This window comes from Saimiri boliviensis, chromosome 15 (genome assembly GCF_048565385.1).
Source record: "Saimiri boliviensis isolate mSaiBol1 chromosome 15, mSaiBol1.pri, whole genome shotgun sequence".
NCBI lineage: Eukaryota > Metazoa > Chordata > Mammalia > Primates > Cebidae > Saimiri > Saimiri boliviensis.
The window spans coordinates 89,584,262-89,600,757 of record NC_133463.1 but is presented as its reverse complement, the minus strand read 5'-3'; positions in this window follow the sequence as shown (position 1 = coordinate 89,600,757).

Below are 16,496 nucleotides of genomic sequence, written 5' to 3'. Positions count from 1 at the left end.
GGACGGCCTGCTGTGGACAGCCCACGTCAGCCACAGGGGCCCAGCCCCCCTCCAGGCCTAGAGGGCCACTGGCATGCTTGTCCGAGCCGTCCCCCCAGAGCCGTGGGCAGTCAGGAGGAGCACGGCATCTGGCCTGTCCCCACCACGTGCATGGGAAGCCCTGGGCATTCCCCGTTTTCTGCCAATCTCGCCAGGCCTGTCCCTGGGTGTCTCAGAGCCTTCCTTTTTGCCAGGTCACCCTAACAAAGATTCAGCTTTCAGCATGGCGTGGTGACCAGGAGTGCCAGCGCTCAATCAGCCCATGTGCCTGCTGCACAAGGAGGGGTTTGGGTGTTTTAAACCCCAAAGAGACCCTAAGAGGAGTCATTTCAGGCATCCACAGGAAATAAGGAAACGTTTCCGGTGAGCCTTTTAACCTACCTTTGGATCCAGTCATCTGGGCTTTGAGTAAAATGCCAGGCTGGCTGCTCACGTACCCTCACCCTGGGTATCTCCCAGCAGCTGCTGCACCCCAGGCTCTGCATCGGATGCCAGGACACACAAAGGAGCACCAGCTGTGGTCCCCAGAGCCCAAGTGCAGCCACAGGAGCTGGCTGAGGGACACGGCCGCCTCACCCTTTTCTATGAGCGAGAACAGGCAGGCTCTAGGAAGAAGGAACAGATCTGAGGAGAGGTGCCGACACAGACGCGCTGTCTCAGCCACCAAGGGGAGGGGTCCCGGCCTGTCACTGGGGGTGGAGCAGAACTGGCTCAGAAAGCCCACCTGCCAAGGCTGTGGGGTGCTGAGCCCCTACCACACTCCAAGGCACCCCTGCTATCCTGTGCTGTGAATCATGCGCTGCTCACAAACCCCAGCAACACACTTGCCCTGAGCAAGCTCTGCCACGTTCTGGGCCCCGGCACCAGGCCTGGAGGAGAGGGCAGCTCAGATGCACCCAGAGATGGCTCGCGGGCCAGCCTGGAGAGGGGCTCACCTCAGTGCCTAGGAGATGTGAGCTCCCTTCTCAGGGCTCCCACAGCACAGCAGTCCCCAGGAAGCCACCGAGGTGGACATTGTCTTTGTCAGCCACCACTGCATGCAACTTAGCTCTAAACTTAGTGACACAAGATAATGCTTTGTGATCTCACGGTCCTCTGATAGGAAATCTGGGCGTCTTAGCTGGGGCAGCCTCTGTAAGTCTCAGGCTACAGCCAAGGCGTGGGTCAAGGCTGTGGTGGCCTCGAGGTTCCACTGCAGAGGCTCCATCCAGGCCCACTCGCACGGCAGCTGGCAGGATTCAGCTCCCGTGGACTCTTAGATTCAGGCTTCCCCATGCTGGCTGCTGGCTGCTGGCCGCCCCTCCACAGAGCAGCTGACCACCTGGCGGTCACATCACAGCCAGCAATCCAGAGGACCAGGCGGTGGGCAAGGCAGAGTCGTGGAGGGTTGGACTCTAAGCTGCGGAACATCCTTTCACTCTGGCTGTTTTCTGTTAGTGAGAAGCCAGCCACTGGGTCCATTCCATCCACAGGAGGGGTCACACAAGAACATGAGTGCCAGGAGTGGGGATCACCAGGGCCATGCCAGGAGTGCCTACTAGAGATACTGTCTGTCCTCATTCTACACATGGGGAAACTGAGGCCCAGAGTTGCACAGCTGGGCACTGCAGATCTGGGATGGGAACCCCGTCCCGGAATGTTTATCACCTCCAGATACCCAGGAGGCCCCGTGGCAGCTTGAGCTGCCACTCTCGGAACACAGATCCCCAGCTTAAAATGAGAAGCGATGTCTCCTAGGGCGCAGGCGGCCCAGGCACAGTGTAAGAGATTTCATAAATATGTAAATCGCCTGGTCCATCCCCAAGGAGGCCAGCACAGGCCCCCTCCTCCTGCCTCGCCTCACATCCCATCCACTTCGCAAATGCTTTAAGAGGATCAGAGACAGGCTCTTTAATGAAGTTAGAGTTGGACAAGGAGCATAATCCCCGTGGGGCGGGTGGCCACCTGCCTCATCCGCAGCCTTACTGGCGCTGCACTGGTGGCATGGGAGCTCTGGGCTCCCGGGGGATGGGTGCACTGCAGCTCTGCCTCCCCAGCAAAGTGGGAAGGGTCCCAGAGGGCTTGGAAGGCATCAGCTCAGCCTTCAGAGTTGACAGATGAGGAAACCGAGGCCCGGGCGGTGCCGTGACTTCTGAAGAACAGACAGCAGCTGGCTGCAGAGTGAGGCCTGGCGCCCGAGTTTTTTAGCTCCATCTTCCTTGTCTTTCTATTAAAACAGAGCTCCCCTAGCTCAGTGGAAATGCACCTGTATCTAGAAGGCCCCGCCTCGTGCAGAGACTTTATACCTGTGGACTTCGTTCATCTTGCTGCCTTCATGTTGGCCTAGTGAAATAGAAAGATGGTCTCTATGCGTCCAGTGCAGACACGGAGCCAGCATGGCTGGGCTGATGTGGGCCCCGCACTCAGGCCCCGAGGCTTTGTGCAGTGTCAAAAACCCGGAAATGAAGCCTGGAAATGAAGACAGCAGTCCCTGGAGGGAAGCCAGGGCCCTCCACTCTGTCCCCAAATCATTTTCACTGCCTGATCTCCCACCTGGAGCCCCTCCCCGAACTCCCACCCAAGCACGCTGCTCTGCCCTGACCTTCTGAAGAGGCTCAGCCCCGGGAGGTCTGTTCCTCCTGTCCTACACACCTGTGTCCTGTGGTTCTGCCCAGGACCAGTCATGCCGCTCTGGCAGCCCAGGCCCCCAGCCTGCCCCTGTCCCCCTCGCCGCAGCCGGCGCAGCAGCCGACCTCTACTGGAGCTCCCTCATCTTGCTTCGTGTTCACCGACTGAAAGCACAGAGGAAATGGAGGAGGAAAAGTCAGTGCCGGACAGTCCCCGGGGCTTCCCACCAGCCAATGGATTCGGTCTCTCTCTTGCCCAGGGCACACAGCATTTCTGAGGGTGGGTGCCGGACATGTAGCAGAACCCTTGCTCAAGGAATAGGGAACACATCGCCTGGAGACCCAGCCTTGGGAAGCCTTGCAGCCCTGGATGCCCCCAAAAGCAGCATCCTCCCGGCAGCCCTCAAGTCCTGTGGCAGCCACGATGAAGAGCGGGGACAGCGGTACCAGGAATGCACCAGGTTCAGGATCACACAGACCAAGGGTCACCCGCACCAAGGGTCACCCGCATCTGCCCCTCTCATTCATGCTGTTACTCCTTGTTCAATAAAGGCTCACAGGGCGGCTGCATCCGCTGTGGGCTGCTGGGAAGTTAGAGGTGAACAAAACAGATATAATCTCCACCCATCTGGAGCCTCTCGTCTGTGGGAGAGGCGCGGATCCCATAAAGGAGCACGGAAACACACAAGGCACATTTCAGCAGCCGCAGGGCAGACAGGGCAGGGAGCCCAGAAGGGCAATGGGGAAGCCCAGGCTGCAGGGGTGGGGCAGGCCCCTCTGAGGGCAGGACGTGTCCACAGAGGGCTGAGACAGCAGAGACAGCCAGGGGTAGCAGGAAGGAAGTGCATCCCACAAACAGACAGGGGCAGAGGACTGGGAGAGGGCAGTGTGCTCTCAGGAAACGGAAAGAGACCCGAGGTGGACATGTCACCAAGAGGAAGGGCCACCAGACAAGCCCCTAGGCCCTGTGAGCCACAGAAGGGACTTCTGATGAGTATTTTGACCTGAAGGAAGTAAGGCCCCCTCTCTGACTCCTGCTTTTCTCATCTACCAAATGGGAAGTCTAGAGTGAGGTGGGATGCCGCCAGGCACAAGGCACCTGACTGGGCAGCTTTATCCTGTGTGGGAAACACCTGTACCCTCTGCACCAGGCCCAAACTCAGGAGCCCAGATTCGCCTCACCGCCCCCCTCGCAAGCTCTGGGCTGCTGCCAGCCCTCTGGTGAGCGCCATCATGGAGCTGAGTGTCTCCTCTCCCGCTGACTGGTGTCGAGGAGATGCCACAGAATCTCACCCAGTCCAGACACATGCACAGGACCCAAAGCACTTTCCAGAGCAATGCAGTGAAGATATGGGTCTCCATGTAGGGCTGTGTGTCCCAGGGGTGGAGATCCAGGAGTGGGGCCAGGCTGGCGGCCCTTGGCTGGCATTGAGACCCCCCCCCCACCCAGCATGTGGGTCTGAGCCCTACCTCTGGGGGTGGACGGTACAACCAGAGCCAGCCAGGGGCCAAGGGACGTGGGTGGGCAGACCTGAGCCCTCTTCTCTGGTCCTGTAGTTCAGGCAATAATACCCACCCCGCAGAACTGCTGTGAGAATTAAATGAGAAAATATATGCAGAGAAATTGCAGCTGTGTAATAGTAGATGCTGAGCTAACAGTAGCAAAAGTGAGATCCTATTTGCCTTGGAATCCTGGCTGGAAGAGGAGCCCCGTGCCCCGGCCTTGCCTGGGTGCTGTGCGGGGCGGGGGCTCCGGGCCTGAATCCCAGCGAGCACAGAGCAGCATCCTCCTCCCCAGGCCCATTCAAAGCCCCTTGGCTCTGATTGGCTCTCGCTGAGTCACATGCCCATCTCTCGACCAATCCCATGGCCATGGGAATGTGACTCTGTGATTGGCTGCCGCCTGGATCACGTGTTCCAGGGCAAGTTTCATTCCTCCTGAATCACAGGGCTGGGAGTGGGGGAGGGAAGCAGGAGCAGGTGGGCGCCGAGGAACGCTGTCCACGCACGGCCAGGGGCTGCTGGGGAGGATGCCAGCCTCCGCTGCCCGGCCTCCAGCCTCCCCTGCATAACCTGCCCTACTCCTCTCCACACGCCCGGGCCACCCCGGGGTGCAAAGGGATGCCTCCTGAGGCCGGCTTACTTCCCTGAGCACACGATTCGCTGGACTCACTCCACATTGTATTCAGGAATCATGACGTCACTTGGTACCCCATCAATGGCCACAACGAGAATCTGTCAATATAGAATGCTGAAAAGGGGTAGGGGCCGAGGGGACACCGAAAAAGAGCCAGGGTCTCCCGGCTCCAGCCTGGCCTGTTTGCACAGGGAAAGGGAGGCCAGAAAGGAAAAGGAACCAGCTCAAGGTCACGCAGTGAGTTCAGATCAGAAAACAGAGCTGGATTCTCTCCCCAGGCCGCGGGACAGCAGGAAACCTCCGAGCCCAGCTGGGTTCCCTGGCCGCAGGCTGCAGGCAGCAGGGGAGACGGCGGCCCCACAGGGCACCCGCGCTGCCCGCCCCAGCCTGGATGCCTCTGAAGGCTGAAATCTGCCCACAGCGCGACCCTTTGGAGTGAAGGTTTGGGAAGCTGGCAGTGTAGGTGGGAGGCGAGTGTGTGAGTCATTCCCCAAGGAAACACACAGCACAGAGCTGGAGGAGGAGAGGAAGGAGGAGGAGGAGGGGGAGGAAGAAGAACAGAGGATGAGGAAAAGGAGGAGAGGCAGGGGAGGGAACCCGGAGATCCGCAGCATGGCACCCCTCAGGCCCTACCCTGTGAGGTTGCAGAGGCCCAGAGAGGACAGGGGGCTGCCTCAAGGTCACACCTAGGAATCCCCCATCCTCCAAGGCTGCAGCTGGAGGGTTTGGGCAGGCAAAGAACAATGATGTCTGCCTTTGCTTCAAGGGGGATAAAGATGTGGGAACCGGGAGAGAGATGGAAATGGGGAAAGTGAGCAAGGCAGGAGCTGGGGAGGGCACTTCATGGGTGAGAGTGCTGGAGAACAAAGTCCCCATGTGGGTACTGGGGCGTGTGCCTGGAGAATCCGCAGCCCTTCAGGTGATCATGCCCCTCTTCCAGATGGAGAAGCTGAGGCTTCTTGAGACTTGGTTGTTTGCTGGGCTGTGAAGATGCCCCAAATTAGCCTCTCTAGTCTCCCTCGAGAGGATCCAGAAATTCCCTTGGATCTTCTCAAGCTGGGAAGACACAGTGTGTGTTTGGGTTGGGGTGGGGGCTTTACTCATTTCTCTAGAGAGGAGTGCATTGGCAGGGGTGTCAAGCAGGACTGAGTACTAAGCTCCAGAGGCTACCTGAGGTGCTAAAGGGAGGATCCCTGAGGACCAGCCCATTGCCATTCAGATCCAGGCCTGGCAGAGAATCACTCGCAAAACAGAGCACATGTCTCAAATAAGCAGAAACTGACTGCCTGAAAATACCAGGGTCCTGCTGCACTGGGAAGGCACAGGCAGGGTGGATGGGCCGGGGTCAGAGTGGATGGGCCGGGGTCAGGGTGGATGGGCCGGGGTCAGGGTGGATGGGCCGGGGTCAGCGTGGAGCGGGGATGCTGCAGCTGAAAGGCCCCCTGACACCCAGCAGAGCTGGGGATATGCAATAGGACAGGTAGGGGCTCAGCCCTGCATCGGCCCCTCCTTGCTTACCTGCCAGGCTTCTGGGAATGAGTGAAGCCCCAGGACAGTGGGTGGAGGGGCAGCTGAGGCCATGTAGCCCCATCCTTGGAAGTGAGATGGGTTTTGGGGAACTGCTCACACTCTCTCCTTCTCCAGGAGGACAGAGCACCTCTGGATCCATGCCCCACCTCCTCAAGTGAGTGCCTTCTGCCCTTGCCTGGCTGAGCCCTCCCATGGACAAGGGGATCAGCCTCACCCCCGGTCTCCCTGCCTCCACTCTGGGGCTCCCAGTGGAGCTCTCAGAAGCACAGATTGGGAGCGCTCACAGTTCCTGAGCTCAAACTCCATGCCAGGCATCTGCTCAGGCCAGGGGTTATTAGACCTGGTTGCCTGGAGGATTCAGGGCCCAGTGACTTCCCCTCAAGTCACATGACTTGGGAGGGCAGAGCAGGAATGGGTTTCTAGAGGCAGCTCCAGATCCAGTATCGTCGCTGTGTGCTGGGTGGGTAGAGAGCCCTCTGCACTGAGCCCCGCAGGCCAGCCACCCCAGGTCCCACTGCCGCAGCCCCCGACTCATTCTCCCTGACCTGACGCAGACCCCCCAGGGGCCCAGGGGTCCAGCTCTGTCCTCCCGTCCCGTCCCCCACCCCCCGCCCGCCCTGCACGTGGTCCCTGCTCTCCCGCGTTTGCCTCAGCCGCTTCCTCCCTCCCCATGCTGTCTCCTCATTTCACAATTCTGGACTGAAGACCCCGCCCAAATGCCAGCTCATTCAGGCAGGCAGCGAGTACTGATGAGCACCTAGTACCTGCCAGGAGCTGTCAACCACAGGGGGCAGGGCGGCAAAGAAAGCAGAGAAGCAGAGCAAGACCCACCCCACCCCCACCGCCGCACTGAGCGAGGCTGGGCAGAGACGCAAAGTGAGCCCTCCGCACACCAAGTGATGAGCGGGAGCAGGTGCCTTGCGGGCCCCCGGGGAGAGGGGCTGGGCTGAGGCCAGCCAGGCCATCCGTGTCTGTGTTTTCATAAAACGAGCCTGGCCGTCACTAGCGAAGGGACTAGAGGGGCAGAGAGCGGGAGCAGGGAGACAAGGTGGGGAGGGTTGGCTGTTGTCCCTGCGGAGGGACCACGGTGGCCAGGACCCGGGTAGCAGCAGCTGGGCACCATCGAGAAACATTCAGAATAAAATTGGCAGGACTTGGCGGTGGCTGGAAGAGATGGGAAGCCAGGAGACAGTGCCAGGAAAAGCTGTCCCAGTTTCTAGCCTGAGTGACCTCTGAGGTGAGGAGGACCCAGGCCTGGAGCAAGAGCACCGTGAGTTCCCCTGTGCTCACAAGAAGGAAAAGGCTTCCCAGAGCCGGCGCCTCTCACACTCCCGGGCTGGGGGAAGAGAGCTCTGCAGCCCAGGCCTGAAGCCCGGCTCTTGCTTGGCGGTCACCACTCATGGCCTCAGCTTCCCGGCAGCAGCTCAGCAGTGGGTGCTGCCATCTCCCCCCCGCAGGGCACTGATTTGGGCTTTCGGGACAGTCTTATCTGCCGCGAAGTGTTCTCCACTGGGCTGGAGGCCTGAGGCCAAGGCCAGCCCCTCCCGCCTGTGTTCTCCATGGCCATTCCCAGGCTTCCTAGACCGAGGGCAAGGCCACTGGCACCAAGCAGGAGCGGCCCCGCTGGCCCTTTTTTACTACTGACACCCGGGCCAGTGCATCGCCCTGCACCCCTGTGAGCTCCGGGTGCAGCTCTCCCCCGACTCCCCAGGGCCAATTAGGAAACCAGGCAGATGCGGACTTCAAAGGCACTTTGAAAATGCCACATTAGTATAAAGCTATGAATTGGTTTATGCTTTAGATTAGATGCTTTGGGTTTTTCAGCATCCTGGAGATGTGAACGTAACAAAACCTCTTTACAGCCGGGAGGGCTGAGGCCAGAGGGGCCAAGCACCTTCTCCAAGGTCAAACTAAAGTGGAAAGAGGGGCTGGAAGCAGACCCCCCGTCTCCCAGGCCGGTGGCTGGGACCTGCAGCCTCGCCCAGAAACACACGCAGATTTCCCCCCGGGATCGACTCGCTGAGCGCCACGGCCGAGCTTGGAAACCCACCCAGCTCTCCTTTTGCAGCCTGGGTAATTGGGCACCAGAAGCACAAATACTTTGTTCAGATGCTGGGAAGTGGAAATTTTCTAGTCTGTTAGGCATATTCTCCTTTTCTCCTTTTGCATTTTTTTTACCCCAACAGGAAAAGACTTTTCACTTGGAATCCTTCCGATGCAGATGTGTGAAGACTCTGGTAGCGACATCTCGGGGACTGAGCATCTTCTATTGATTGGAAAAACACACACAGCACCAGTGAGTTTGCAGAGCACACGCTGCGTTTTTCAGGGTCTGGGCCGGCGGAAAGCCAGCCGTGGGGCCTCAGCGCCCCCTGGGAGCCGGAGCCGGGAGTGCGCCCTGACGGAACAGAAGGAGCCCAGCGGGCGGCTGGGAGGGAGGGGAGCGGGTACCCTTGGAGGCAGGCAGCCCTGCGGGAGGCCTCAGCACAACCACGCACGCCCAGCCCCGCCCGTCCCTCCCTGCGTGGCTTTGGGCAAATCACATCACCTCCCTGGTGTCCAGCTTCGCTTCCCTACCATAAACGTGGGGTATGGCCTGTGTGCGTCCCACCGGCCTTTGGATTGGCTGTGTGGCCTCCTGCAAGCCACGAACCTCTCAGTGCCTCACGTTCTTGGCAGGGACCACTGCCCACCCGCGGAGCTGCTCATACAGCCACAGCGAATAATGAGCAGCCAACTGCCAAGCACAGGCCTCTGAATTTGATCAATAGACACAGCCCAGCCTTGGGGACCCCTCTGGGTTCGATCCACAGGCAGAAAAGACACAGGAACAAGGACCAAGCATGACTTGGAGTCTAACCATCAAGGACAGACGGGGGTCCCTGGCAGGAGCCGGAGCTGCAGGAACCGTGGTCCTCAGCTGTGAGTCCCTGCCCTCCTGTCCCTGGACAGGCCTCTCTGCTACCCAGGACAGTTTGCCAGCCACCTGCTCCAGAAGCCTCCTCACCCCATTGTGAGTCATTCATCAGACTGAGTAGAGGAACATCACCGTGTGCAGGGAAAGGAGCAGCCAGAGCCCAGGTGTGAGAAGCCCAAGGCCAGAGCTCCTCATCCACCACTGGTGCTGGCGGGAGAGGGGCCCCGAGGTTAGCGCATCCCCGGGGAGGGAGAGGGGCCCTGAGGTTGGTGCATCCCCAGAGAGGGAGAGGGGCCCTGAGGTTGGCGCATCCCCAGGGAGGGAGAGGGGCCCTGAGGTTGGCACATCCCCAGAGAGGGAGAGGGGCCCCGAGGTTGGCGCATCCCCAGAGAGGGAGAGGGGCCCCGAGGTTGGCGCATCCCTGGGGAGGGAGAGGGGCCCCGAGGTTGGCTCATCCCTGGGGAGGCATGAGGATTGGGGTACAGACAGGGCTCGGGAGGTGTGGGAGTTCCAAGATGGTGGCTCGCCCCTGGGAGGTAGAACAGAAGGAGCAGGGCCGGTGGCGGGAGAGACACAGCTGTCCCTAAGGGAGGGGCTGTTCCCTGCCATCTGATGCTCTGGACCCCCACGTTTCCTCCCCGTCCCCCCCATCCTACCCTGTGTAGAGTCACCGTGCCCAGGAACACAGGGTTAGGTGCAGCCAGGGGCCGGCTGTGCTTGGGGTCAGCCTCCTCGGCCCTGGAAGGCCCATGGCTTTGGGCACGCCCGCTCCTCTTAAGGGGCAGCCTCTGGAACTGCAAGGTGGTGCCTGATGATGTGCTGAGTGTGGCAGCTGTGCTGGTAGCCAGGGTTTCCTGGGCTCTGCCAAGGTCAGGCATCGCCGCGCCTTCTCCCTGCAGCCTCCACCGGTGGTCCCTGAGCCCGCCTCCTGCTTCATCCCCGCTTTTTCTACAAGGAAACCGGCACACAGAGGCCAAGACACCGGGCGGCGCAGCGGGAGGGAGGCGGGTGGGAGTCGCTGACCTTACACCTGGGCTGCCGAGCTCATGAACCACTGACGGTGACGGTGGCCAGCGGTGTCCTTCCTCTGCCTGGCCCGCAGGGAGCTCGCATTAACTGGAGCTCTTTCTGCCCCTTGAAATGACCACACAAGCAACACAAAAGCAAAGGTGAGGCCTGGCTGCACTCAGCTCTGGGGACCCGGGGCTGGGCCCAGCAGGTTGAGTCCAGGCCAGGACCTGCCAGGGTGAGGGGCACTCAGGGGTCCCGTGTGTGACATCTCCAAGGAATGCTTGGAGAACAGCCGAGTCAGGAGCCAGCAGAGGTGTGGGGTCCTGGCAGTCAACGCCCGGCAGGAAGAGCTGGTTCCAGCAGCCCTGGAGGAGGCGACACCTCGTCCCTGGAGGGTCCAGAAAGGGGAAGACCCCTAGGAGGAGACAGAGACTCAAAGGGAGCAGGAGCCCCCAGGCCTGGGCTGCTGGATGAAGTGAGCAAGGTGGCTTGGAGGCGGGCGAGGGGTGGGTGACGGTCCCAGGCTAGCAGGAGAGCGCAGGAAGAGGGGGTGGCGGGAACGTCGTGCTCTCCACAGATGGGGCTGCTGCTGCTTGGGAGAAGAGACAGGAGGAATGAAACCCACAGGGCGCTCTAAGGCAGCAGGGCCATCTAGAGCCGATGGGCAAGGGCTGACCGCTGGCCTGGCCGGGGCACATCTGGAAGGAACAGCTGTGTCCTGAGGCTCAGAGGAAGCAGCCTGATGGTGGTGGCACTGGAGATGGCCGAGGGGGAAAGCTTCAGGCTTGATCCGGGGAGGGAAATGCTTACGTCAGACTCCCCAGGGGGTAGGGGTGTACAGCATGGGGCCTCGAGTCTACCAGAGGTACCACTGATGTCAGTGGGTGCAAAGGAGCAGGTGACAGGGAGGACCCCCACGTGGTTCCCAGCTCCCTTCTGTCCCTGAGTCATCCCAGGCCTCAGCTGCACCTGTGGACCGGGAATGCAGAGAATCTGACCCCCATGACCCCGTTGGGTCCCCACAGCAGCCCTGCGGATTGAGCTGGGAAAGTGAAGACCCTGTTTCATAGATTGGGAAACTGAGGCAGAGCCCTAGTTGCCTCTGATACTCCAGTGCACACCAGGCACCCGGGCCTCACCCCAGCGTGCACTTGCTTGTGCTTGGTTCGCAGCCCAGGAAGGGGGACCCCAGGAGCGCATGCTCCCATCTGTCTAGGACAGGGCCTGGCTTCACAGAGCAGCCGGCTGAGGACAGGGAAAGCTGGCCTGGTCCTCATCGGGCCGCAGGGGCCTCGAGCCCTCATCCCACGCCGCTGCGGCTTCTCTCAGCAGACAGGAAGCCCGAGCTCAGGCCTCTGCTTCAGAAAAGCCCGAGAAACAACCCAAAGCAACAAATTGTCTCCTAAACAAGAGGCTGCCTGCTGGTGCCGAGGGCAGGCGGCGGAGGTGGGCCGCGCGTAAATCCGCCCTGCGCCTGCCGTTCCAGTGATTCAGGCCCCGAAAGGGCCGGTTTATTAAAGATCATCCCTCTGCGTTCCGGCATGAGTGAGGGAGCGCGTCTCTCGCGGAGAACGAATGGGGCTTTTAAAAGTCAGTGTAAGCAACTCTGCCCTCTGCCTCCTCACTCTGCAGACGGAGGCGGTTACCCAGGATGCCGCCTGGGTCCGGACTGGGTTGGGGACAGGAACCTCACTTCTGCCAAAGCCAGGATCCATCAAGATTTCTAGCTGAGCCAGGACTGGGGCGGAGGAGTCCCACAGTCCCACCTGGCAGAGGAGGGCAGGCCTTTGGACCTGGAGTCCGGTTGCCAATCTACACAGACAGGAGCACAGATGCCTCTGCCCACTCCCAGGACGTGGACAAGGCCCACCCAACCACCCGCCACCAAGGGAGTCCTGAGTCCCCAGCCTCCGTTCCCTCTCGATGCACACCAAGAACCCCCACCCTCTGGGCCTCCAGCTCACCTGCTCTTGCCTTTGGCCTCCCTTCCCACGGGACCATCCCCAGCACAACCCCTGGCCTGCTTCTCTCCATCTCTAGAGCGAGCCTACGCCCCGGGTGGGGTGGTGGGCAGAACCCACATGTGGGAGGTGCCCACTGGAATCACCCTACCCCCTGGCTGCCCCTGGCCACCAAGACCCCACTTGGGGCTGCCCGCGGGCATAGGGCCCTTGGCTGGAGCCCAGTGTGAATCCGGGCCAGGGGACAGGGAACTCTGCCTGCATGTGGCCTGGCTGTCCGTGGAGGACACAGGGAAGCCACTGCTTCTGGCAAAGAGGAAGAGGAGGGAGGAAGGTGGTGCCTCAGGGCCTGGAGCCCCACAACCACTCCCCATCCAGTGTCCAGTACAAAAAACAAAACCAAGGCTCTCCGAGGAGAAGATGCTTGCATCCCCACCGTTCCTCTGGGGCTGAATCCACCCGCCCACGGAACAGACCCAGACCCTGAAGGGAGAGAAGCCCTGAGGTCCTGTGTCAGGCAGGAGCAGCCCTTCCATGGATGAAGGAGACGCTGTGGGACCCTGCACTGGGCCTGAAGAGGGGCCGAGGTGGCGGGGGCGGGGGGTGGCAGTGGAGGCCTTTGGGTTGAAATGAAGGAAAGGGCCACAGCTTTCTGCAGATCCGCCTCCCAGGGTCTCTGCTTCCTCGCTGGGCAGCTGAGGTGGCTACAGCTGGTCCTGACCCTGCTCTAGAGGTCCGGAGTCCAGGCCCTGGGTTGAGCCTGGCCTCAGAGACGGGGATGGGGCGACTGGGCCCCTCAAAGGCCACATCTTCTCCCTGCCAAGTTGCCCCAAGGTCTTTGCGAGACACTCCTGCCCACCCCCAGGCTTGCCTAAGGGCACGCTAGACATGGCAGTGGCCTCGTCTTCCCCATCTTGGCAGTGCCATCCCCCGGGACTCACTGCCTGGCCTGTAGACACAGCCCTTCCTCCAGCAAGATGATTCTGTTTACTCAAAGACACCTTTGTGAACATCTGATGCCTAATTTATGAAGTAAGCAGGCGGGCATGCCCTCCCCATCCCTCTCCTTATTAAACTGTTTGTGATCCAATAAGTCACAGTAAGACACTCCGTTCCAAGGAGCTCGAGTTCCCTCCCTTGCTGACATTTGGAGGGAGGCAAAAGTGTCCAGGCTGGCCCTTGGCAGGACGGGGGGCTCCCGAATGTCAGGAGGGCTTGCAGGGGAGTTCGTTCGTGCCGCCTGCCCCTTCCTGTGCAGCTGGGTGACCGAGGCCCAGGGGGAGCCTCGCAAACAGGTAAGGTGTCCAAGCAACAGAGTCACAGCGACACCTGCGCAGGATGTGCACATGCACCCACCCCGCCTGCACGCTCCAGCACCACACAGTGAGGCTGAGGACCCCGGGCCAGCCCCTAGGTCCAGCAGGAAGACAAAGGACTGGTGTTTCTCCTTCTCAGCACTAGGCTTAGAGCAGCCAGGCCTCGGGCCCCGGGTCGTTGTCAGCCAGCCCAGCCACACCCAGGATCTGCTTTAGGGCTGAGTTTTTGGCCACAGGATGCTGTCACCTCAGGCTGTGGTCAGGCTGCCTTTTCTGGGCCACCATCTGTGGCTCTGGGGGGCCCAGCCAGCTGCTCCCAACCCCCAGAACTTCCTAACCTTCAGGTCCCCTTTGTGAAGCGGTTAGACCCCAAGGGAGCTGGGAGGCTCAGCACCGCCGGGGTGCTGTGTCCCTCTGTCCTGCAGAGAATCCTGCTGCGGGGAATCTGCCACATCTCTGTGGGACAGAGTGCCCTGGGGGTCCGAGCCTCTCCGAGTCCACACAACTGGGCTTGGTCACTCTTTTCATGGTTCTGAGTCCCCAGAAGGCGAGGTGAGTCCCCCCAGCACTGCAGAGATCCCGAGCCCCCACAGAGCTGCCGGCCTTCCTCAGGGGACCCTGTTCCCTAGAGACGGGAAGAAGGAGGGTGGCAGTGAGAGAGGGGTCTCCATGACAACGTCTTGGCGAGCTAAGAAGGCTTCCTCACTATCCTAGCCAATGAGAGCGCCATTCCCAGCGCCACTGCTCTGTACCACAGCCTGGTCTAAGGGTGCTCAGGACAGGCAGAGTGGGGGTGGGGGATCCACTCTCCCGTAGAAAGGGCTCCAGTCTGCAAAACATGACACAGGCGTCAACCAAAGCAGGCCTGGCCGTGGGTCCTGCACACAGTAGGTGCTCAGTGGACACTTGCCGAGCAGGTGAGGAGGGGACAGGGCACATTTAACGCCCATCGACGGAGTGCCTTCCACCCACAATGGGCCATGCTGGTGTCTGGCTCTGGCCAGGGTCTGCATGGGGGGCTAGAGCGTGTGGACACAGCTGAGGGGAGAATGTGCTTTGAGCCATGACCGCCGACTCCAGAGCCTCTGAGCAAACCCTTACAAAGGGCGAGGGTGGGAGCAAACCCCAGTTTGCGTCTTCTCGGGGTGGAGCTGGCTTCCAGAGAGGATGGGCAGGCAACATGCAGTGGGGTCCTTGCTTAGAAGTGGGTGGGGGCGCCTCTGAGGGCCGACGGTAAAGCAGCTCCGTGACTCAGAGCAACTCTGCCCGGGCATAAGCCCCTCCCGGGTGTTTGAGGATTAGACGTTGGGAGAGGCCAGTGCTGGAGGACTGGCTGGGGATGGGGCGAAGCCCCCTCAGGACCTCCAGGAACGGTTTGCCAGTGGACCTGCGCCCAGAGGACATTTGACAGTGGGTGGGGGCCTCGTTGCCTGGGGGACAGTCTGGCGCACACAGCAGTCCACCAGAGCACCTGTTCGGGCCAGTGCTCTCCCCAGCTTCCTATGGGTCACCACTGGGAGGAGATTCTGCAGCCCCCAGGCTCTTCCCCCACGCCTCTGAGCCAGCGGCCGATGCAGGCACAGCACCATGCAGGGCACAGCGGTATTTCACAGCCGTGCCGCGCGCCGGGGAGGCCCACTTCCACCCTAAAGACTGAGAGGGAGCGGAGGGACGGGAGGATAAATCCCTGCCTGCTCTGCAAGGGGCACGTAAATCCTCTCTGAGAACAGCCTGGCTCTGCTATGCTTACAGAGACAGATTTGGGCTCAGCATGACGGAGGACGAGGAGCGGGAGGAGTCCAACAGGGCACAGAGGGGGCGGCCCCGGGAGGCTCTAACAGAGGGCACAGGCCTGCAAGGGCCAAGAGAGGAAACTGAGTAGCAGGAAGGACAAAATGGAGACCTCTGGAGGTGGCATTCCAGGTCTGGGGGCCCCAGAATCCCCAGTGCTACAGTATCCGCTCTCAGATGTCACAGCCCCAGACACAGGGCAGCCCCCGGTCCCTGGGGCCCTCAGGGTGGACCCATGTCTCTGCTGGAGGACCTGGCCTTGGAGGGCCTTTGGAGATATGGAGGGAGTGAGCACCGTGGGTGGCCCAGCCCATCACCAGCCCGGCAGGAGTGCAGCCCTGTTACGGTGTGTTCCCAGGTGACAGACTCCGGATCGTGTCCTCAGGCACCGTGGACACAGCTTCCCTGGCCCTTCTGTGCTCACCTGGAAAACTCCCCTTCTCCAGCCCAGGCCTGCAAACCCAGCTTGCCAGCCCCTGGGCCAGTTCGCACCCTTTCCCAGAGGAGGGGTCGAGAGGGCGGCTGTGCTGGGGACGGGCAGGCCTTGCTGCTCGCTCATTCATTTATTGGACAGACACCGTGTGAGCCCCTGTTTTGCGTTGTCAGAGTAGGGTTCGGGGGACCCAATGGTGACTGAGGCAGACATTGCCCCTGCCCACTTGAAGGCTGGCCAGTGGGGCAGAGTGTCAGGTGGTTGTTAATGCCCCAGGGGGCGGGCATGCCAGGAGCCGGGCAAAGGGCTCAGGACGCAGCCAGTACACTCTCTGCAGGGCTCCACTTCACCCACAGGGGTTTGTGTGGCTTTGACACCTGTCTCTCCCCCAAGCCCCACAATGGCTGGGCCTGTGTCCACACTTGCTTCCCCTGGTAACCCTTCCTAGCTCACAGCACACACACAGCCCCAGGTGCAGCCATAGCCGGTGAGATTTGCTCCCCAGCTAAGTGAATGAAAACTGAGACTCCTGGCCCCGTGTCTGTGTGGGGGCGCAGGGCAGAGTGTGGGAGGCCCAGGAGGAATTTGCAGGAAGCATGATGGAGAGCCCCGGAAAGGTGAGGCGAGAGGGAACCCGTGAAAGACTTTCAGCTGAGGTGTGGGAAATGTGGTCCCGTGAGCAGTGAAGGGGCCACTGGAGAACAGGTACTCACCACACTCACCTGCTATGTGCAGGCACAGCCTGCACCTTCCCA